Source organism: Bos mutus, chromosome 28 (genome assembly GCF_027580195.1).
Source record: "Bos mutus isolate GX-2022 chromosome 28, NWIPB_WYAK_1.1, whole genome shotgun sequence".
NCBI lineage: Eukaryota > Metazoa > Chordata > Mammalia > Artiodactyla > Bovidae > Bos > Bos mutus.
The window spans coordinates 10,113,083-10,136,368 of NC_091644.1; the positions used below are offsets into that span (position 1 = coordinate 10,113,083).

Sequence of the window (23,286 nt, forward strand, 5' to 3'; positions counted from 1 at the left end):
TACGAAGAAAAAGGCGCTCGGAGGCGGAGAAGGGAAACTACCACCCGGCTAGCCTGCGGAGGGACCTGGCCTCGAGGGGGGCGAAGCTGAGCCGCCTCTGTCCCAACCCCACCCCCCCACCCCCCGGCAGCCTGCTCAGCCGCCCGGCCAGGAGGCTGATGGAGGCACGGCGGTGTCCTCACACGGGTAGGGCCCTGGCTGGTTTGTGACGACTGGAAGGGCTAGTACGTAACAGTTTACGGCTAGAACGGCGGTAGCCGTGCCGCCCACGCTGCTCTGAGGTCAGGTTGCTGGGCGATATGCGCCCAGCAGAGTCCCTCAGTTCAAGTCGGAGCGCGTAGTCCAAAATTACCGTAGAGGAGGTGGGATGGATCATGGTTTCTAACCTTAAAATGCAGATTCCCGGGCCTTGCCGCAGAGCCTGATTCCGTGTTTGTGTGGGTCCCATGTCTCAGCTATCTTAACAAGTTCCTCAAGGTTTAACAAGCTCTGATGCCAGTGGTTATGGGACCACATTTAAAGCAACACAGATCCAGACCATAGCCCATCCACTGAGACTATCGCTGACCTAATTGGCAAGCTTGACATCCAACCCTGCTTACTTTGTGGGGAGGAGACTGACTAGTTATCTGTCCGGAGACTAGAGTTCTAGCTCCATCATTTGCATTGACGTCTTGATCTGGAAATGTCACTTCCCTGCTGTAAGATTTAATTTCCCCCACTGCAGACGAGGATGTTGGACGAGATCATTTCCCAACCAAAGCTCTGAGAACCTGTGACAATTATGCCTTGAGATATTGATCGATGTGCAGTACCGCCATTTTCCATGTGGACAATGGCATGAAAAAAGATTAGGATAACCTTATCTAAAGCTATCTAAGGACGCTTCTAGCTCTCAGGTTCCATTTATTTCAAAGAGCCACTTCCTGAAACAGCTTTTTCTCTGTTGGATAGGTTTGTAAGAAAATTCTTACTAGTGTCATATTGAGCTGAGAGTCTTTCACTGGCCCTTTGAGTGCGACCACCAAGCCCACTTCTAAGTGGTAAGCAACTATCACCACTTCCTTTTCAAAAATTCTCAGTATTGAAAGGGACCTTTTAGATCATCTGTCCAAATCTCTCACTCTGTCATGGAAGAAACAGGGTTGGATTTTGTTTGTTTGATTATTTTCTGAGTACACATTATGTACAAGGCCACAAACTTAGATAAAAAACACAGCCTTCTTTTCACCGCCCATGAAGTCTAGTGGCAGAGGCAAAGAAATGAACAGTTACACTACAATGTCAAGCTAAAAGTATAGGATAGAATTCCTTATAATTACATTTTAGCTGATTTCTGCAACAACTTTTCTTTACATTTTTCTAGAGTGTTTTTATTCTTTCAGACGTTTGATAGATATAAAAAATTTTTTTGAATATTTAAAGTCTATGTTGTTTTAAAGTGTCATTTTGATAAGCCTTGCTATAAAGTTCTTATAAATCTGATCTATAAATCTGTTTTCATCAGATGTGAATATTCTTTAAGACTCATATACATTGCTGTGATAATTTTATTCCAAATTCAGTATTTACACAGAAAATATAATTCTACCTACTTACCCAAACTGTCTTTGTACAAAAGAGCATGTGGCTTTATGTATATTTACTTTATAAAACTTGAAGACTTACCACAGCGTTTTTAAGGGTTCTGTCCCTTTATTTTGCTTTAAAAGTTCATCTACTCCCAGTGTTTCAGTTCCAACTGACTTCCACTGTCAGTTACAGCCTAATGGTTCCCATATTTCATATTGAATCCATACCTCTCCCTTTACTCTCACATCTATATAGCCACTGTCTTCTGGACATCTTTACCATCATGTTTCACAAATACCTCAGTTTTTCCTGAACAGAATTCACTATCTTTTGCCTATCTTGAACTCCTCTTCTTGGTAAGAGGCACCAGTATCCTGTTGGAATCATGCAACCCAATAACATGATAAACCATTGTGTGATCTCCCTCACTGACCCTCCTCACCCATCAACCAGCTGATGATAAGCATTGCTGATTCTACTTCATTAACCCCTCTAGTAAGTATTTTTTCTTCTTCTGTCTCATTGCTGTAGCTTTTGTTCAGGCCAGTGGTGTGTTGGTAAATCTGCTCTCCAAAAAGAGAGCCCTGATCTGTAGTGTTTTCTGAGATCTGTGGTGTAGATACCCCACCAGGGCTGGTTTCAAACCATCCGCTGAATGTCACTGAACCTGAGGCTGGGAAGAAGTATACATGATTGCCTCTTCAAACCAGTGCCGGTCAGCTCCAGTACAGCTCTGCTTCTTTTTCCCAGACTTTTACAGGAGCTTTTCTACTTTCAGTCTTAGTTCCCTCCAAACCATATTTCACAATGTCATTAGGTCAGTCTTTCTAAAAGGCAAATTCCATTCATTCATTTGTTCATGAAGTGTGTATGGAGCACCAACACTGTGCCAGGCAGGCAGTGATCACATTTCTGTACTTAAAACCTTCTGTGGCTCCTTATTACCCACAGAATCAAATTTAAATGGTCATACATGGCAAATTAGGTCATCTATGCACTGGCCTTTCTCTTCCTTCTAAAGCTTCATTCCTCACTTCACCTTTGCTTGTAATAATTTATTATTTAAATATCCACTTCTTATCTGATTTAATAAATACATCAAAGCACTTCAATTTGGTTCTGACTTTATCACTGCCTTTTGTGTGACGTGCCAAAGTTATGAAAATTACTGGATAACAATACAGGCTTAGGGCTTCCCTGGTGGCTCAGTGATACGAATCCACCTGCCAATGCAGGAGTCGTGGGTTTAATCCCTGATCTAGGAAGATCCCACATTCCACGGAGCTGCTGAGCCTATGTGCCACAACTATTGAGCCAGGGAGCCACAACTATTGAGCCCACCTTCCACAACTATTGAAACCCTCACCCTAGAGCAACAAGACAGCCTCTAGCCACAGCTAGAGAGAAGCCCATGCAGCAGAAGAGACACAGCACAGCCAAAAATAAATAAATAATTTTAAAAAATAGAGGCTTAGAAGTTAGACAGATCTAGATTCAAACCCTGTGCTTGTTACTAGCTGTGTGACTTTGCCAAATGAAAATCTCTCTGACCCAGGGTTTCCCCCTCTGTGAAATGGGAACAACGATGATAGATTCTTAGGGTTGTCATGAAGATTAAATTAGGCAAGACACAAAAAGCTCTTAGCACAGCCCCTGGCACATAGTGAGAGCTCAGTAAGTATTGCCTATCATTATCCCCACGTTATTCAGAACAGTTATTAGTTTTTAATTAAGTATGGGTATAATATAGTATGGATTGTACCTAAAAAAGTCATATTTTTATGACAGTCCTGTCTTTTATTTTGTCATTTTTTCTCCCGATTAAATAACATATATATCAGCATTGCTCCCCTCTTCCTATTGAACTTTTAACATTTCTTAATTATTAGTGATGTTTGAACATAGACACTATGGTAGGTGATGAAAAATTAAAACACACCCTTAGGTTGGAATTTTTTAAATGTTTTCAGAACATCTTTATATAATTGTATTTGATTGTATGATTCATAGATTGAAGTAGAAGAGAAGTATTATTATAATCATGGTTCCCAACTTACAGATGAGAGAAATTAAGTTCAGGTTACAATAGTCGGTTGTGGAAGTGAACACCTGGTCTTCCAATTTATTGCCTGTGCTTTTCCCTTTATATCAGACTATTCCTCAGACTCAGTCAACACATCACATCATTCCAGCCCCAGATGTCTTCCTTGGATCTTCTAGACTGTATGATTTGTGCTGGTTACTTGTGACATATCATACAGCATTCTGGTTGTTGATCTTTTACGTGCACATATGCACATTTTTTCCCCTCAATCGATAGTAAGCCATACTTTAAAAAATTATTTATTTGTTTTGGCTGCAGATCTTAGTTGCAGCATGTAGGATCTTTTTAGTTGCAGAATATAGGTTTTTTTTTTTTTTTTTCTTTCAGTTCTGGCATGCAGGATCTAGTTCCCTAAAGAGAGATGGAATCTGGGACCACTGCATTGCGAGCACGAGTCCTAACCACTGGACCACCAAGGAAGCCCCAGTGGTAAACTGTACTTGAGGACAAGATTAAGTCTTATGCTTCTTTCTGTTCCCTATAGTATTAGCATAGTACTGATACATTGAACATGATTGATGGACAGATGGAGGGAGGGAGACAAAGAAGGAGATAAAAAATGTAAAAAGATTAGTTCTGCACGAATTATTTATATACAAATTTGACCCCATAGAAAAAATCAACTACCTGTTAAAAGTATCATTTGCCAATAGAAGGGACAGTTATGTGTGAAAGGGACAGTTACATGAGAACCATGCAAAATTTGGGAACATATATATGATGTTCATCATGCAGTGATCGTGGTTTATTGATACTTGCACAGTGGTAAAGCTGAAGGTAGCACCGGCAAACAGCAGCAGCAGTCAGAGACCAAGATAATTCCCTGGTGAATAACAGAGTTAGATATATAGATATCACCTGGAGAAAAAAAAGTTCCTAAGAGAAAGCAGTGTTGCTTTTCTTTTTGCTTTTCTAATTATAGTGGATAAATAATACAGCTACAACAGGAGCAATCGTCAAATAGGTTTAGCATGAGGAATAGATGTAATTCTGGACTCCTAAACACACACAAATTATAGAAGTATAACAATTAATTGAGCACTACAAGAAAGAAATTATAATCTGAATATCTCCTAGCTTATCTTTCCTGTGAATCAAGATTTTAATGAATTATATATGAAGAAAGCTACATGTGTAATTTTTTCCTTCAAACCATTTTTATTTACTTAGGGTCTTTATCACTTTACAGGGTTTTGCCTTTTAAAACAGTATACAAAAGGATGAAAGGGAGAGAAAAATAAGAAAGAAGGATCTATTCATGTTACTAGTTCCCAGATATCCAAATTAGTTTATGAATTACTTCTCAGTTAGAACAAGGTATGCAGCCTTAATTATTAAAAGCATATAAGAGTTATTTTTGGCCATTGCTGTAGCAGTATTATGCAAAATAAATATTTTCTATTTTAAAGCTGATTCTGTGACTCAGCAGGAGGAAGGACAAGTAAAAAGGACAGGTGTAATTGTGTGCAAATTTATACATTTATACAGCCTGTTGCTCCATGTCCAGTTCTAACTCTTGCTTCTTGACCTGTATTCAGGTTTCTTAGGAGGCACGTAAGGTGCTCTGGTATTCCTATCTCTTTAAGAATTTCACAGTTTGTTGTGATCCACGCAGTCAAAGGCTTTAGCATAGTCAATGAAGCAGAAGTAGATGTTTTTGTAGAATTATCTTGCTTTATCTATGATCCAACAGATGTAGCAGTTTAACCTGTGATTCCTATGCCTTTTCTAAAGTCCAGCATGTACATCTGGAAGTTCTCAGTTCACCTACTATTGAAGCATGGCATGGAGAATTTTGAATATTATCTTGCTAGCGTGTGAAATGAGTGCAATTGTGTGTTAGTTTGAACATTCTTTGGCACTGCCCTTCTTTGGGTTTGGAATGAAAACTGACATTTTCCAGTCCTGTGGCCACTATTGAGTTTTTCAAATTTGCTTACACATTGAGTGAAGCACTTTCACAGCATCATCTTTAAGAATTTTAAATAGCTCAGCTGAAATTCCATCACCTCTTATCCTCATCCATCAGAGGGCAGACGGAATGAAAACCACACTCACAGAACACTAATGAAATTGATCACATGGATCACAACCTTGTCTAACTCAATGAAACTATGAGCCATGCCTTGTAGGGGCTACCCAAGACTGATGGGTCATGGGGTGGAGAGTTCTGGTCCACTGGAGAAGGGAATGGCAAACCACTTCAGCATTCTTGCCTTAAGAATCTTATGAACAGTATGAAAAGGTAAAAAGATGTGACACTGAAAGATGAACTCCCCAGGTCAGGAGGTGCCCAATATGCTACTGGAGAAGAGTGGATAAATAGCTCCAGAAGGAATGAAGAGGCTGAGCCAAAGCAGAAACAATCCCCGGTTGTGGATATGTCTGGTGGTGGAAGTAAAGTCTGATGTGATAAAGAACCATATTGCATAGGAACCTGGATTGTTAGGTCCATGAAAAAAAGGTAAACTGGAAGTTGTCTAACAGGAGATGGCAAGAGTGAATTTGTAAATGAACTCTATTCTGTTTGCTTGATCTAATCAATAGAGACATGTCTTCAGTCATCAACACTGTGTAATACTTTTATTGTGCTTAGGTTTAATATACACTAATAGGATGCTATATTTGTTACAATTTGTCACCAAGGAAAGTAATTCAATGTGAAGAGACTTTTAAGAAAAAAATACAAATAAGATAAGAACTTTGGGTGATCTATGTTTAACAATCTATAGAGAGCTGATAAAGGACAGTTCATGGTTGCTTAAAGAGAGTAAGTTGCATGTTTTTGGTAAATAAGATATGAGAAATGGAATTACATTTTATTCTTACATTTTATTAAGGAAAAAGGAAGTAGGTCTGACTTACAGATGACTGTTTCTGACTGGGATAATTGATGGATATAGAAAGTAAAAGGAAGGTTTGTGGAAAGTGGAAACTGAGAAAAGAGTTCTGTACATGGTACAAGTTTTCTTAAGATTTAAACGGCCTTTGAAATCTTTCACTGTTACTTAGGCTAAGTGAATAACTATTGTTTCACAGTGAATGCTGTGTGGTAGTAATCACTAATGCAGATGTTTTAACAATTAGATGAAATTCATAAAGGTCTGATATATCCTGGCAAATGTTACCAGTCATAATTCTAATTGCTAATTTAAAGTGTTATATGTCACAGCAGTAACCAAGCTATTGCATTGTAATCAGATTTCAAATGTGTCTTCTTAAGCCTATCATTACAGATGACTATGGTTTAATCTCTGATGCCTTTGCAAAATTATTACTTCTACAAGATTTATTTTTTAAATATGTTTTACAAGATTAAATTGAAATTAACTAGGTAAACAAATTTTGTAGTTAACAATAAGCTGACACCAAACGGGAATCTGGTTTTCTCTCTTTGTTAAGAGAACAAGGTTTTCTTGTAGTGTGGCTTTTTATAACAGACTGTGAATTTCTTTGCCTTTAAGTGATTTATATTTGTTTTTAAAATCTTTTATTACTTTGATATAGTAAATATTATTTCACAATGATCTATAGAGATTACGGCACACATAGATGAAGCTTATTCTACTTCTACAAAAATTAACCCAGTATTTGCAAATCAATCAATGTGATACACCAATTAACAAACTGAAAGATAAAAACCGTATGATTATCTCAATAGATGTAGAGAAAGAATTTGACAAAATTCAACATCCATTTATGATAAAAACCCTCCAGAAAGTAGGCATAGAAGGAACATATCTCAACATAATAAAAGCCATATATGATAAACCCATAGCAAACATTATCCTCAATGGTGAAAAATTGAATGCATTTCCCCTAAAGTCAGGATCAAGACAAAGGTGCCCACTCTCACCACTACTATTCAACATAGTTTTGGAAGTTTTAGCCACAGCAGTCAGAGAATAAAAAGAAATAAAAGGAATCCAGATTGGAAAAGAAGAAGTAAAACTCTCACTGTTTGCAGATGACATGATCCTCTACATAGAAAACCCTAAAGACATCACCAGAAAATTACTAGAGCTAATCAATGAATATAGTAAAGTTTCAGGATATAAAATTAACACACAGAAATCCCTTGCATTTCTATACACTAACAATGAGAAAACAGAAAGAGAAATTAAGGAAACAATTCCATTCACCATGGCAATGAAAAGAATAAAATACTTAGGAATAAATCTACCTAAAGAAACAAAAGACCTATATATAGAAAACTATAAAACACTGATGAAAGAAATCAAAGAGGACACTAATAGATGGAGAAATATACCATGTTCATTGATTGGAAGAATCAATATAGTGAAAATGAGTATACTACCCAAAGCAATCTATAGATTCAATGCAATCCCTATCAAGCTACCAACGGTATTTTTCAGAGAATTAGAACAAATAATTTGACAATTTGTATGGAAATACAAAAAAACTTTGAATAGCCAAAGCAATCTTGAGAAGGAAGAACGGAACTAGAGGAATCAACCTGCCTGATTCAGACTATACTACAAAGCTACAGTCATTAAGACAGTATGGTACTGGCACAAGACAGAAATATAGATCAATGGGACAAAATAGAAAGCCCAGAGATAAATCCACACACCTATGGACACCTTATCTTTGACAAAGGAGGCAAGAATATACAATGGAGAAAAGACAATCTCTTCAACAAGTGGTGCTGAAAAAACTGGTCAACCACTTGTAAAAGAATGAAACTAGAACACTTTGTAACACCATACACAAAAATAAACTGAAAATGGATTAAAAATATAAATGTAGGACCAGAAACTATAAAAGTCCTAGAGGAAAACGTAGGCAAAACACTCTCTGACATAAGTTACAGCAGGATCCTCTATGACCCACCTCCCAGAGGAATGGAAATAAAAGCAAAAGTAAACAAATCAGACCTAATTAAACTTAAAAGCTTTTGCACAACGATGGAAACTATAAGCAAGGTGAAAAGACAGCCTTCAGAATGAGAGAAATAATAGCAAATGAAGAAACTGACAAAAAATTAATCTCAAAAATATACAAGTACTTCCTGCAGCTCAATTCCAGAAAAAATAAATGACCCAATCAAAAAATGGGCCAAAGAACTAAACAGACATTTCTCCAAAGAAGACATACAGATGGCTAACACACACATGAAAAGATGCTCAGCATCACTCATTATCAGAGAAATGCAAGTCAAAAACACAATGAGGTACCATCTCATGCTGGTCAGAATGGCTGCTATCAAAAAGTCTACAAACAATAAGTGCTGGAGAGGGTGTGGAGAAAAGGGAACCCTCTTACACTGTTGGTGGGAATGCAAACTAGTACAGCCACTATGGAGAACATTGTGGAGAGTCCTTGAAAAACTGGATATAGAACTGCCATACAACCCAGCAATCCCACTGCTGGGCATACACACTGAGGAAACCAGAATTGAAAGCGACACGTGTACCCCAATGTTCATCACAGCACTGTTTACAATAGCCAGGACATGGAAGCAACCTAGATGTCCATCAGCAGATGAATGGATAAGAAAGCTGTGGTACATATACACAAAGGAATATTACTCAGCCATTAAAAAGAATGCATTGGAATCAGTTCTAATGAGGTGAATGAAACTGGAGCCTATTATACAGAGTGAAGTATGTCAGAAAGAAAAACACCAATACAGTATACTAATGCATATATATGGAATTTAGAAAGATGGTAATGATGACCCTATATAAGAGACAGAAAAAGAAACACAGATGTAAAGAACAGTCTTTTGGACTCTTTGGGAGAAGACAAGGGTGGAATGATTTAAGAGAATAGCATTGAAACATGTATATTATCATATGTGAAACAGATTGCCCATCAGGGTTTGATTTATGAGACAGGGTACTCAGGGCTGGTGCACTGGGATGACCCTGAGGGATGGGATGGGGAAGGAGATGGGAGGGGGGTTCAAGATGGGGGACACATGTACACCCATGGCTGATTCATGTCAATGTATGGTAAAAACCACTACAATATTGTAATTAGCCTCCAGTTAAAATAAATAAATAAATTTAAAAAATTAACCCCTCACTGTCACTCTTTTGCTATCCTGATGTCCTTAAAGCATGGCAGCAGTCTCCAAAATCAGGGAATTTAAAATGGGTAAACAATAGCTGTAAATCAGTTAGGGTTATGAAAAATTCACTTGGTTTTTTCTGGCCGCCTGACAAACCCCTTTTATTTGATGGGATAAAGCCTTCCTTGGCTGCAGGATTAATGCTCTCACAATGGAAAAAAAATTTTTTATGTTTCACTAAATATTACATTCCGGTTTTGTTAATTAAGACCTGTGTTTGCCAAGACTCACTTTCCAGTTAGTTTCTTGCTGTTACATTATATTGCTAAAAAGTTTAACCAATCTATTAAGGGACACTCTTAAGTTTATTTCTAAAGTTTATATCAGCAATCTATTTTTGGATGAACATCGGATGCCTTGTAACCTGCCACGAAAGGATTATACATTCTGGAAAAGAAAGAATTCAAAGGACTATTGAGAGAGTTTATTCTTAGGTACGTTGATAAGGAGTCCAGGACCCTAGAAGAAGAGAAAGGGGTCTGGGGCTCTCCAGGAGGAGAAAAGGACAATTTTTTTTCCCCTCTATTCCTTTGTCTTAGTCACATAAAAGGTTTTTTCTTATGTTTTGAGTTGTTATGACAACCATCCTTAAAACAAACTTTCTTTAAGCCCAGAGCTAATGATTATACAATAAATCAATACATCTTGCTCAAGGGTAAGTTTTTCCTTCAGTTCAGTTCAGTCATTGAATCGTGTCTGACTCTTTGTGACCCCATGAATCGCAGCACTCCAGGCCTCCCTGTCCACCACCAACTCCCAGAGTTTACCCAAACTCATGTCCATCGAGTCGGTGATACCATCCAGCTATCCCATCCTCTGTCGTCCCCTTCTCCTCCTGCCCCCAATCCCTCCCAGCATCAGGATCTTTTCAAATGAGTCAACTCATCGCATCAGGTGGCCAAAGTATTGGACTTTCTTCAGCTTCAGCATCAGTCCTTCCAATGAACACCCAGGACTGATCTCCTTTAGGATGGGCTGGTTGGGTCTCCTTGCAGTCCAAGGGACTCTCAAGAGTCTTTTCCAACACCACAGTTCAAAAGCAACAATTCTTCAGTGCTCAGCTTTCTTCACAGTCCAACTCTCACATCTATACATGACCACTGGAAAAACCATAGCCGTGACTAGACAGACCTTTGTTGACAAAGTAATGTCTCTGCTTTTTAATATGCTCTCTAGGTTGATCATAACTTTCCTTCCAAGGAGTAAGTGTCTTTTAATTTCATGGCTGCAATCACCGTCTGCAGTGATTTTGGAGCCCCCAAAATAAAGTCTGACACTGTTTCCACTGTTTCCCATCTATTTGCCATGAAGTGATGGGACCAGATGCCATGTTCTTTGTTTTCTGAATGTTGAGCTTTAAGCCAACTTTTTCACTCTCCTCTTTCACTTTCATCAAGAGGCTTTTTAGTTCCTCTTCACTTTCTGCCATAAGGGTGCTGTCATCTGCATATCTGAAGTTATTGATATTTCTCTTGGCAATCTTGATTCCAGCGTGTGCTTCTTCCAGCCCAGCATTTCTCATGATGTACTCTGCATAGAAGTTAAATAAGCAGGGTGATGATATACAGCCTTGACATACTCCTTTTCCTATTTGGAACCAGTCTGTTGTTCCATGTCCAGTTCTAACTGTTGCTTCCTGACCTGCATACAGATTTCTCAAGAGGCAGGTCAGGTGGTCTGGTATTCCCATCTCTTTCAGAATTTTCCACAGTTTATTGTGATCCACACAGTCAAAGGCTTTGGCATGATCAATAAAGCAGAAATAGATGTTTTTCTGGAACTCTCTTGTTGGCAATTTGATCTCTGGTTCCTCTGGCTTTTCTAAAACCAGCTTGAACATCTCGAAGTTCATGGTTCATGTATTGCTGAAGCCTGGCTTGGAGAATTTTGAGCATTACTTTACTGGTGTGTGAGATGAGTGCAATTGTGCAGTAATTTGAGCATGCTTTGGCATTGCCTTTCTTTGGCTTATTAATGGTTTGGTTTGGTTATATTAATGGTTATATAACAACAAATTATCTTGCTTGAGAATGTGTTTCTCCTTAAGAACTTTCTGACTAATTCTGTTATCTTAAGATGTATGTTGTAGGAGTGGGTCTGGTAAGACCTTTCTATTGCTGGTAACTAATTGCAAAAGTATATAAGGCCTTGATAAGACTTTCTCTGGGCCCTTCTGATGTCTATGTCAGAAGCTTTCTCCACCCCTTTTTCACAGTAATAAAACTTTTGCCACACAAAGCTCTGAGTGCCTGAAGCCTCATCTCTGGTCCCAAAGCCAAACTGTCTTCTTCAGAGATCGGGACTCTGACACCGTTCAGTATAAGCTATCACTATCAGCAGCCTGGACAGAAGGACTCTTATCAGGTACTTTTAACTAGCTCACACACAGTGAAACTGAAGGGAAGTAACTCTTGGATTAATTTCCCCTCAAAAAAGGTCCCTGCAGTGGACTAACCTATAGAGAGGACTGCTGATCTCAAAACCACCTTCAAACAACACTTAGAGGAAAAATTACACTCACATGAGGATAAAAAGGTGACATCAGAAGTAGACAACTTGCCAAAGGTCCTGACCTGATTTGTATGACTTTTTATAACATTTCTTTTTCACTTCTTTGACCTTTGCATATTTATCAAATAATTTTCTGTCATAGACATGATCCTATGCTAGTTTTAAAAATCAGTCTAATGGGTCTGTGGCTAATTAAATAGTCTAGCACTTCTGGGTTACCTTGGTTGATTTCTTCACTCCAAGGCTCTAATTGGCTGACTCTTAGGAAATGTATCTTAATAAGATTATAAGATATAAGAATAAAATTATAGTCATATTCATTACTAGAATACTAGTCATGTTGGTATTACTAGATGAGATCCCCTCAGTCAACCAATTAATAATTCCTTCTCTGATCTTGGCCATAAATATAAGTTTTTCTCTATTACTCAAGTTCAATCAGAGAAACAAACAAAATTTCAACCAAGGAATAAAACCTCCCACAATTATGGGATGGATTTATGGTAATTTAAATGTAAAGGCTCCTCTATGCTGAGAACAATTAAATCATACTAAGGATAAGCAATCTAGTAACACTCGTAAACTAGGCTGGTGCCTCATGGGCAATGCCAACGCATAGTTTCCCTAAGAAATAAGGATCAGTACAAAATGGACAGGGGCTTCCCAGGGGGCACTAGTGGTAAAGAATGCACCTGCCGGTGCAAGACACTTAAGAGATGCAGGTTTGATTCCTTGGTTGGGAAGATTCCCTGGAGGATGGCGTGGCAACCCACACCAGTGTTCTCGCTTGGAGAATCCCAGGGACAGGGGAGCCTGGCGGGCTGGAGTCCATACAACTGCAAAGAGTCAGACACAAGTGAGGCTACTTTGCCACACACAGAAGAGACTAAGGCAGATAACTTAGGTATATGCTGGGCTGTTCCTGTAACTTAGGTATTCACTGGGCTGTTCCTAGGTTCTTACTTAGGACTTTACTATCACTGCCATACTGTTTTCACATTGCCTATTTCGAGAAGTGTTGCCCCTTACATTACCGAGTGCGTGACCGAGCCACTGACAAAATTACGCCATGTAGTTCCATATGAGATCGATGGTTGTAATTATGTGGCTCTAGACAGGAGAAGAAGCAACAAGAGGGAATATTTTCCTGGACCAGGAGGCCAGTAAGACAGTATGGCCCAGGGACTGCTGCTCCTCATGGGCCTGGTCCAGGAATACCGCACTGAGTGGCCAAATCGGTGGAACCTTCACCAAACCTGGGAGTAAGCACTCCCAGCACAGTGGGACAAAATGGCCATGAAATGCTGCCAAACCATGGTCAAACTATGACCTTAAAGGTTCCCTCCATAGCAGCCTCTATAGCAATATAGAGCCTCTATATTGACCTTCAGTATCCCCTGAGCGGAATTCAGGGTGGATGTCACAAATTAGGCACTCACTCTGTGCTCTGGAAAAATGGACACAACAGGCCTTCAGATAGTTAGATATTTTCATGAAAGGATTTCCTTGAGCCCAAATTCTTGCATCTTCTCATCCTTAGAAAAACACTAAAATTGTTAATGGCGACAACTGCTTTGGCTTATATGTTAATACCACATTAAAAAGTTAGAACTTCTTGGACAAACCTGGAAATGACTACCTGGCTACAAGTCTCCCTAAAGCCCAGGTCCAAATTGGGTTTCAGGCTCATTCTCCTAAAAAGAAATGAGATTTATGTTGTCTGTTAACATTCAGATTATCACTCCTTCAACTGCTTCTAACTGGGTCTGTTGTACCTACATCAATAGCACTGGTTTAATTAAAAGAAAAAAACATTAAAAATGTATATGACCATGCCAAATGGCTCCATTCTTTGGAACAGGGTAACCCAAATGTTGACTCTATCTGGACCAGGGTCAAAGTTGCTACCGAATGTAACCTTAGTTTTACTCCTGCTTGAACCTGGTTATAATAATTTTTTTTTATTGATCTTTGGTACGCATCTTTTTAATCAACTTGTCTAGTTTGTTCTTTCTAAGGACACGACGATTTCCCAGACAAGGTAATGGTGACGCAGAGATTCCAACCACTCTTGGGAAGAAACCCTGCTGGAACAACAACAGAAGTTACCCTGGAGCCCACTTAATAAGACAGCATGAGAGCTCTGTGACCCCCACTAGGTACAGTCTACGAGTTCCTTGCCAGCTTGAAGAAGTTATGGAAATCAGACCTTTGCTCTTCATCTTCCCAATAAAGATTTATTAGGGCTCATATCTCTCATGGGGGGGAGGTGGTTAACGTGGGAGATAGATGGGCTATAGGTTAGACATTTACAATTAGCCTCTTGTTTGCATTTCCTGAGTAACAGTTAGGTGCTCCAGATGAGGCATTTACAATCAGCCTCCTGTTTGCCTCCAAATGGCTATAACAACAGAAGCAGGGTAAATATCCAGTCTCTATCTCTTGTAAACATCTCAAGGAAACAATCATGGCAAGGACAAAGACAGGCAGAGGCAAAACCCTGAGTAAAGAATTAAGGGATCTCTCCCCTCTTTTGGGACAAGGAAGACACTAAACATGCTGGGAAGGCCCCTTGTGGGTCAGAAGCCAAGGGATAATGCCAGACCGTGACGAGTCTTGCTCTTCCCAGAAGCCTTCACTTAGAGATCCTTCTTGGTTGAGGGGTGCATGTGCAACCCAGGGGAGAGTACCAGGGTAGGTGAGGTGTGGGAAAAGAAAAGAAGAGCTGACCCACATAAATGACTTAATCGACTCCTTACTGTGCTCCCTCTCACTAAGGAGGGCGCCCACACCCTTTCTCTCCAGGTGCGTGTCTCCGCCCTGCTTCAGTCTCAAGCACAAACATTTCTGTGTGCTCTCCCATGTGTGCTGTGTCTCTAATAATAAACTTTGTACCTATGTTTACAGACTCTGCCTCCGGGATATGTGCATTTTTCACTGGGGCAAAAATCCGGGGGAAAACAGCTTCTAGCCTCTAGCCCTTGCTGGTTTGGTGGCTAGGATTCCCAGTTTTCATCCAGGCTGCCCAGGTGCAACTCCTGGGCAGGGAATTAAGACCTCACCTCATGCCACCACTCACTGCTTCCTCACCGAGATTACCCAGCTCTTAAGAAGATCAGGCCCTTGTCCTTTGTGGCACTCTTACATTTATAACTAGTTTTGTTGCTTTGGCCTCACACAGGACCCAGGTTGGTCCTGATTTTGTACATTCTGTCCTGTTATCAGATCTGAGCTGACGGTACTTCCTGATTTTGTGTTACCTGGGAAGGAACCAGATTTTAGGGGCGTATCTGTGAAGAATGCTTTGTAAGAAACACTTTGTGGCCTGGCGGGGTGTAGGCTGCAGTGGCCATCATGTGCAAAGGACAGCTGAGCCCTAAAGACTCAAAGCGTCCTGGCAGTGATAGCCAGGGGGATAGGAATGCCACCTGGAGCCTCTCCTTCATGAAGGAAATGGATATAAGCTAAGACGGACTCACTGGTGTGGATTCAGTCTACTGGTGACAAAGCCAGAGGCAGGGCCCCAGTGACAGAGGGGTACATAAACTGTGTACCCTAACCCTGACTCCAAACCACGGGATGAACATGCCCTGCCTCTTCTGTGTTAACCGCCATCTGAAAGCCAATATTAGAGGTTTGGGAGCTTGCCACCAAAGTCATATATAAGTCTGCTTGGCCAGAACGTTGGCCAGAGGCTGAGGCCTCCAAGGGGTTAGGCTAAGTTCATCCTTAATGGATGCACTTTAAAGATCCCTGCCAATATTGTGCAGTGATTTAAAACATGTGCTCTGATCAGAGTAAGCGTGTCCTGAAGCTGAGGCTGGGCTGAAGCATCAATTCAGGTCAAAGTCCAGCCTCTTTTCCAGGCCACGAGAGGCAAGTGGCTCCCACAGACAGTACCCAACCTGCAGGCAGCTTGAAGTTGGCAGCCCAGGCTTCTCTTTACCTGCTGCTTTCAGGGCGGTCCGCAGCTCGTAGGAGGACGTGGTGCCGGATTTGTCAGAATCAAACTGAAGGAAAAGGTTCTGTAGGGAGAGAGCAGAGGTACTAAGAAGGAAGAGCATGCAGAAGCCTCTACTGAGGCTCTCTGGATGGCACTAGTGGGGCCCACGCAGGGGGGAGATTCCTCACCAGGAAAGAAAGCGCAATGCTCGGCTAAGGGCCTCCACATATGTGGGTCTCTTTGTTTTCCTTTTTGGGGGTGGAAGCACTGTGGTCCTTCCATAAGTACTAGAAGTAAGTATTGGAATTCCACCTTGACTTCCTTACTTCCACCCTTTCAAATGCCCTTCTGGCTGGCAGCACAGCTCTAGGCTTATATAGTCCCCCTGGCACCTACTGATTACACACTGTCCAGTTCTTCAGCTTGTCCCAGAAGACTTTGAATTCACCAAACTCTAGCTTCACATTGCCACTGGTCTGTGCCAAGTCCATTAAGAAAGAAAGGAAGACATAAGCATCATTTCAACCCATGCTCCTGAGGCTGCAGAGGGGGACAGCAATGGGCTGGCACGGGTGACATGACTGACACAGATTCGGGGCTCTGAGAGAGGTGGTTTAATTATTAAGCCATGAATCTCTGAAGAGGGATTATGGCACGGGTGAAGGGGGATGGCAACAGAACAGTTGAAAACACACACAACACACACACGAAACTCCCATTCCCTTTGACAGGATCTCAAAGTGGCACCAAGATCCCCGAGTCCCTACACAAACATTTTCCCCACTGGCCAGTCTGTGCCTCTTGATTTTGCTCCACTTCTGGCACCAGCACCACCAGGCTTTGGTGATGCTCTGTGAAGAAGACTATCCATGTTCTAGGGAAGTCCGTGTTACAGAACGATTCCTAACATCTATCTGTGGCCACATATTTGGAAGCATACACCCATTAGATAAATGATGTTTTTACAGGAAATCAGGCTTAGCTTCTTGAACTTTATGTCCTTTTCTGAAATCACAAAAGAAAGCAGAATTCAGTTGACTCCTGATAAGGTAAACCTATCCCCATCTGCTGAAAGTCCTCCAATAGGTTGGTTAGATACGGGGGGGTGAGGGTGGTGATGTGGTCACCCTTAAGATACTGGTGAGAATAGAACATAGCCTTTGGGGAGGGGAATATTTAAAATATGAAAAAAGCTTTAAAATGGGGATATCTTTCCATCCTTTATCTGAGTTTTAAGAATCCCAGCCAAAAAATATAAATTGTTATCATCAAGTTACTTGTAATGGCAAAAACTTAGAAATGATTTAAATGACCAATGGGAGGGTATAGACAATAGTTAGGTTATACCCACAGGATGGACTATTACACAATACTTAAGAAGCAAACTTTGAAGCATATATAATGACCTAGGGAAACGCACATAAAAATTAAGTTTAAAAGACAAGCTGGTTTTAGAAAAGGCAGAGGAACCAGACATCAAATTCCCAGCATCCACTGGATCATTGAAAAAGCAAGGGAATTCCAGAGAAACATCTATTTCTGCCGTATTGACTATGCCAAAGCCTTTGACTGTGTGGATCACAATCAACTGTGGAAAATTCTTCAAAAGATGGGAATACCAGACCACTTGACCTGCCTCTTGAGAAACCTATACGCAGGTCAGGAAGCAACGGTTAGAACTGGACATGGAACAACAGACTGGGTCCAAATAGGAAAAGGAGTATGTCAAGGCTGTATATTGTCACCCTGCTTATTAAACTTTTATGCAGAGTACATCATGAGAAACGCTGGGCTGGAAGAAGCACAAGCTGGAATCAAGATTGCCGGGAGAAATATCAATAACCTCAAATATGCAGATGACACCACCCTTATGGCAGAAAATGAAGAGGAACTAAAAAGCCTCTAGGTGAAAGTGAAAGAGGAGAGTGAAAAAGTTGGCTTAAAGCTCAACATTCAGAAAACGAAGATCATGGCATCCGGTCCCATTACTCCATGGCAAATAGATGGGGAAACAGTGGGAACAGTGGCTGACTTTATTTTTGAGGTTTCCAAAATCACTGCAGATGGAGTGCTGACTGCAGCCATGAAATAAAAAGACACTTACTCCTTGGAAGAAAAGTTATGACCAACCTAGATAGCATATTCAAAAGCTGAGACATTACTTTGCCAACAAAGGTCCGTCTAATCAAGGCTATGGTTTTTCCAGTGGTCATGTATGGATGTGAGATTTGAACTATAATGAAAGCTGAGTGCCAAAGTATTGATGCTTTTGAACTGTGATGTTGGAAAAGACTCTTGAGAGTCCCTTGGACTGCAACGAGATTCAACCAGTCCATCCTAAAGGAGATCAGTCCTGGGTGTTCATTGGAAGGACTGATGTTGAAGCTGAAACTCCAGTGCTTTGGCCACCTGATGCAAAGAGCTGACTCATTGGAAAAGACCCTGATACTGGGAAAGATTGAAGGCAGGAGGAGAAGGGGACAACAGAGCATGAGATGGTTGGATGGCATCACTGACTCAGTGGATGTGAGTTTGGGTAAACCTTAGGAGTTGGTGACAGACAGGGAGGCCTGGCATGCTGTGGTCCATGGGGTTGCAAAGAGTCAGACACGACTGAGTGACTGAACTGAACTGAACTGAAAATTACTGGAAAATTTTAAACACTCACATATTGCTAGTGAAAAGGCTAAAAATCACTTTGGAAAATAGCCAACTGTTTAAAACATTAAAAATAAAGTTGTATTAACCCAGCAATGTCTTAGCTAGATACACAAAAGAAATGAAAACACATGTCCACATAAAAATTTGTACATCTTATTTGTAGGGCAAAAATAGAGACACAAATGTAGAGAACAGGCTTGTGGATTCAGGGTAGGGAAGGAGAGGTTGGGATGAATTGAGAGAGTATCATTGACCTATATACACTCAGTTCAGTTCAGTTGCTTAGTCATGTCTGACTCTTTGTGACCCCATGAATTGCAGCATGCCAGGCCTCCCTGTCCATCACCGACTCCCAGAGTTCACTCAGACTCACGTCCATCGAGTCAGTGATCCCATCCAGCCATCTCATCCTCTGTGTCCCCTTCTCCTCCTGCCCCCAATCCCTCCCAGGGCTATATACACTACCACGTGTAAAATAGCCAGTGTGAAGCTTTGTAAGCATATTGAGTTCAGCTCAATGCTCTGTGATGACCTAGAGGTGTGGGTCAGGGTGGGTGTGAGGGAAGTTCAAGAAAGATGGGATACATGTATACATATGATTCATTCACATTGTTGTACAGCACAAACTAACACGAGATTGTAAAGCAATTATACTTCAATTAAAAGATAAATAAATATAATAAATAATAAAAGAAAACTTGTACATGAATGTTCATAGCAGCATTATTCATAATAACGAAAAAATGGCAACAATCCAAATGTCCATCAGTGGGTGAATAGATAAACTCAACCCGGTATATTCAGACAATGGAATATTCAGTTCAGTTCAGTCACTCAGTCATGTCTGACTCTTTGCGACCCCATGAATTGCAGCACGCCAGGCCTCCCTGTCCATCACCAACTCCTGGAGTTCACTCAAACTCATGTCCATCGAGTCAGTGATGCCATCCAGACATCCCATCCTCTGTTGTCCCCTCTCCTCCTGCCCCCAATCCCTCCCAGCATTAGAGTCTTTTCCAATGAGTCAACTCTTCCCATGAGGTGGCCAAAGTACTGGAGTTTCAGCTTTAGCATCAGTCTTTCCAAAGAACACCCAGGACTGATCTCCTCTAGAATGAACTGGTTGGATCTCCTTGCAGTCTAAGGGACTCTCAAGAGTCTTCTCCAACACCACAGTTCAAAAGCATCAATTCTTTGGCACTCAGCTTTCTTCACAGTCCAACTCTCACATCCATACATGACTACTGGAAAAACCATAGCTTTGACTAGATGGACCTTTGTTGGCAAAGTAATGTCTCTGCTTTTTAATATGCTATCTAGGTTGGTCATAACTTTCCTTCCAAGGAGTAAGTGTCTTTCAATTTCATGGCTGCAATCACCATCTGCAGTGATTTTGGAGCCCAAAAAAATAGTCTGCCACTGTTTCCACTGTTTCCCCATCTATTTGCCATGAAGTGATGGGATCAGATGCCATGATCTTCGTTTTCTGAATGTTGAGCTTTAAGCCAACTTTTTCACTCTCCACTTTCACTTTCATCAAGAGGCTCTTCAGTTCGTCTTCACTTTCTGCCATAAGGGTGGTGTCATCTGCATATTTGAGGTTATTGATATTTCTCCCAGCAATCTTGATTCCAGCTTGTGCTTCTTCCAGCCCAGCGTTTCTCATGATGTACTCTGCATAGAAGTTAAATAAGCAGGGTGACAATATACAGCCTTGACGTATTCCTTTTCCTATTTGGACCCAGTCTGTTGTTCCATGTCCAGTTCTAACTGTTGCTTCCTGACCTGCATATAGGTTTCTCAAGAGGCAGGTCAAGTGGTCTGGTATTCCCATCTCTTTCAGAATTTTCCACAGTTTGTTGTGATCCACACAGTCAAAGGCTTTGCCATAGGGTCTCCCTTTAGGTCCCATCCTTTGCCTTGCCCACAGCGTCCTGGCCCCAAAGGAGATGCTCTCAGACAAGGACCCATCCCGAGGAAAGGAGAGCCATCCAGTTCCTGGTCAGAGGTTGCTGCTGTTGCTGCTGCTGCTAAGTCGCTTCAGTCGTGTCTGACTCTGTGAGACCCCATAGACGGCAGCCCATCAGGCTCCCCCATCCCTGGGATTCTCCAGGAAAGAACACTGGAATGGGTTGCCATTTCCTTCTCCAATGCATGAAGGTGAAAATTGAAAGTGAAGTCGCTCTGTTGTGTCCGACTCTTCGCGACCCCATAGACAGCAGCTCACCAGGCTCCCCGGTCCATGGGATTTTCCAGGCAAGAGGACTGGAGTGGGGTGCCATTGCCTTCTCCATGGTCAGAGGTTGAGCCCTGACTAATCCAGCATGGCAAATATTGACTCATGGTCCTAGGCACCAGTTGGTGCCACTTGTGACTGTCACCTCTGGACTGCTGGTGTGGGGTGGAGCGTGGCACAGACAGTGGCTCCCCTCCTGAAAGGGAGGTGGTTCAGGGAGAGAACTCCTGCTGCACACGCCGTCTGTCCATCACACGTCTTAAGCGCTTGCTGAGTGATCTTCTGTCCACACTGAGCACAGCCCAGGCATCACCTCAGTAATAGCATGAAGGATCTGCAGGGACCTGCCTCCCACCCGTTTCTGCATGTGCACTCCTGGGCTCTAGTGGGACGTGTCGCCTGACACTCCTAGATAAAGCTTTGCTTGCCACTCACCACCTACTGACAAGACCGTCTCTGACCCTGAGTCCTGGGTCTCGAGGAATCATGGGGCGGGGCACAGGGGGCAGGGGGCACCCGGAGAGCAGCTGGTTGCCCCTGAGCAGCACTGCAGCCTCCACACCACACAACTCCTTGGCAGTGGGCTCGGCAGCTGTGTCTCAGTCCAGCTTGTGTATTGCCCGCCCCCTCGCCCGTCCTTTCCTCGCTGCCCATCCTGGGCACCGAACTGCACACCCCCTCTCTGTTGCCCTGACCCCTCCTGTCAGCACTCACCCCTGGCCGTTTCCACACAAAGGGGATCTGGGGCCCCTCGCTGTAGAATGGAGAGGTGCTGTTGGCTGGGAAGCCCACATCCTCAAACAGGACGCCCCTCTCCAGGCACGCCTGCCTCAGCTCCTTGAAGATCCGGCCCGAAGAGTAGATGATGCGGGCATCTTTGGGGGTGGCAGGCTCCTGAGGCCCTGAGGTCCGGTAGAGGTAAGGCATGGCTGTCCTCAGACCATGGGCTCAGGCTCAGTGATGGATGGGAAGAGATGAGGTGTATGTGCCAGGCAAAAGGAGTCAGCACGGCGGCACCGGGCTGACTGGCCCTTGACCTCCACCTGCTTTTCTGGGAACCTCCCCGTTAGACGGAAATGGGGCACACCCTGATGGCAAACTGTCCCAGAGCCCTCCGCCCTCCCGGAGGCTCCCGAGGCACAGAGGGAGCCCTGAGGCTGGGCCAGTCCTGGGTGGAGGCAGTGCTTTCTGCTTAGTGAAGGGAGAGACCTGGTGGGAGAGAGATTGCTTTATGGAGAAAGAGCGTGCCGTACCAACTTGCTCCAGCAGGTGGCGGCAGAGCTGGCTTTCCTGTGGGGAGCGGGCACGGGGTGATCTTGACTCTCTTAAATCAGGCAAACGTGGGAGTTCTGTTGGTGAAGGGGATCTCAGTGAGTCACAGTAGTCCATGGTACATGGACAGATTACTCATAGCCTCACATTTTGATGTAGAGCAGGGCTGGCGAACTTTTTCTGTGAAGAGCCAGAGAGTAAATCTTTCTGGCTTGGTGGGCCATGCGGCCTGTGCTGCAACTACTCAGCTTCGGCCTGAAGAGCAAATGCAGCCACGACGCTGCATGGATGAAAGAGCAGGACAGTGGCCAGGCCGACTCCGCTTACCCGGCAGAAGGCTGACTTTCGTCCACGCGGAGCTGGGTGGCTCTGACCCTGGTGTGGGTCCGCTTGCAGGTGACATCCGTCCACCTCCCCTCTCCCAGGACATGGATTCTTCTGTCTCCATCATGCCCTGCAGCTGGTCTTGGAAAACAGCTGCAAAGACAGACATTGCATTAATGAAATTCCTTCCCCTGCCAAACTCTACAAAAGGCTCTCACATTTGAGAAGAAATGATGGTCAGTGGCAGCAGTTTAATGAAAATCTCAGCTGCCATGTGAAACCCTGGGCTTATAAGCTCTTTACCGTGGAGTCAAGGTGTCTGGAATAATAGCTGTGATTAGAAAACTGTGGCATGAGTTTTCATATGACCCCCCCATTCCCAGGAACGGTCACTTGACTTCACACACTTTCTGTCAAGCGAATCCTGCACATAGTCCACAGGGATGTACAGACACTGAAGCTGGGGACGTCTTTATTGGATGCCCAGGTTCGCCTGAGGTGACCTTGGGCAAGACCCCTCTGCCCCCAGTTCTGCAGTGAATTGGACCACAGGTGACTTTGAGGGC

General features: G+C 42.5%; 1 long non-coding RNA gene across 1 annotated transcript; it reads left to right on the forward strand.

The window, feature by feature from the left end:
* Positions 1-38: 38 nt before the first annotated feature.
* On the forward strand, positions 39-9,533 carry LOC138986054 (uncharacterized). The gene is made up of 3 exons (XR_011462958.1): positions 39-186; positions 955-1,043; positions 4,004-9,533. It is a non-coding gene; the product is annotated as an uncharacterized lncRNA (long non-coding RNA).
* Positions 9,534-23,286: the final 13,753 nt, after the last annotated feature.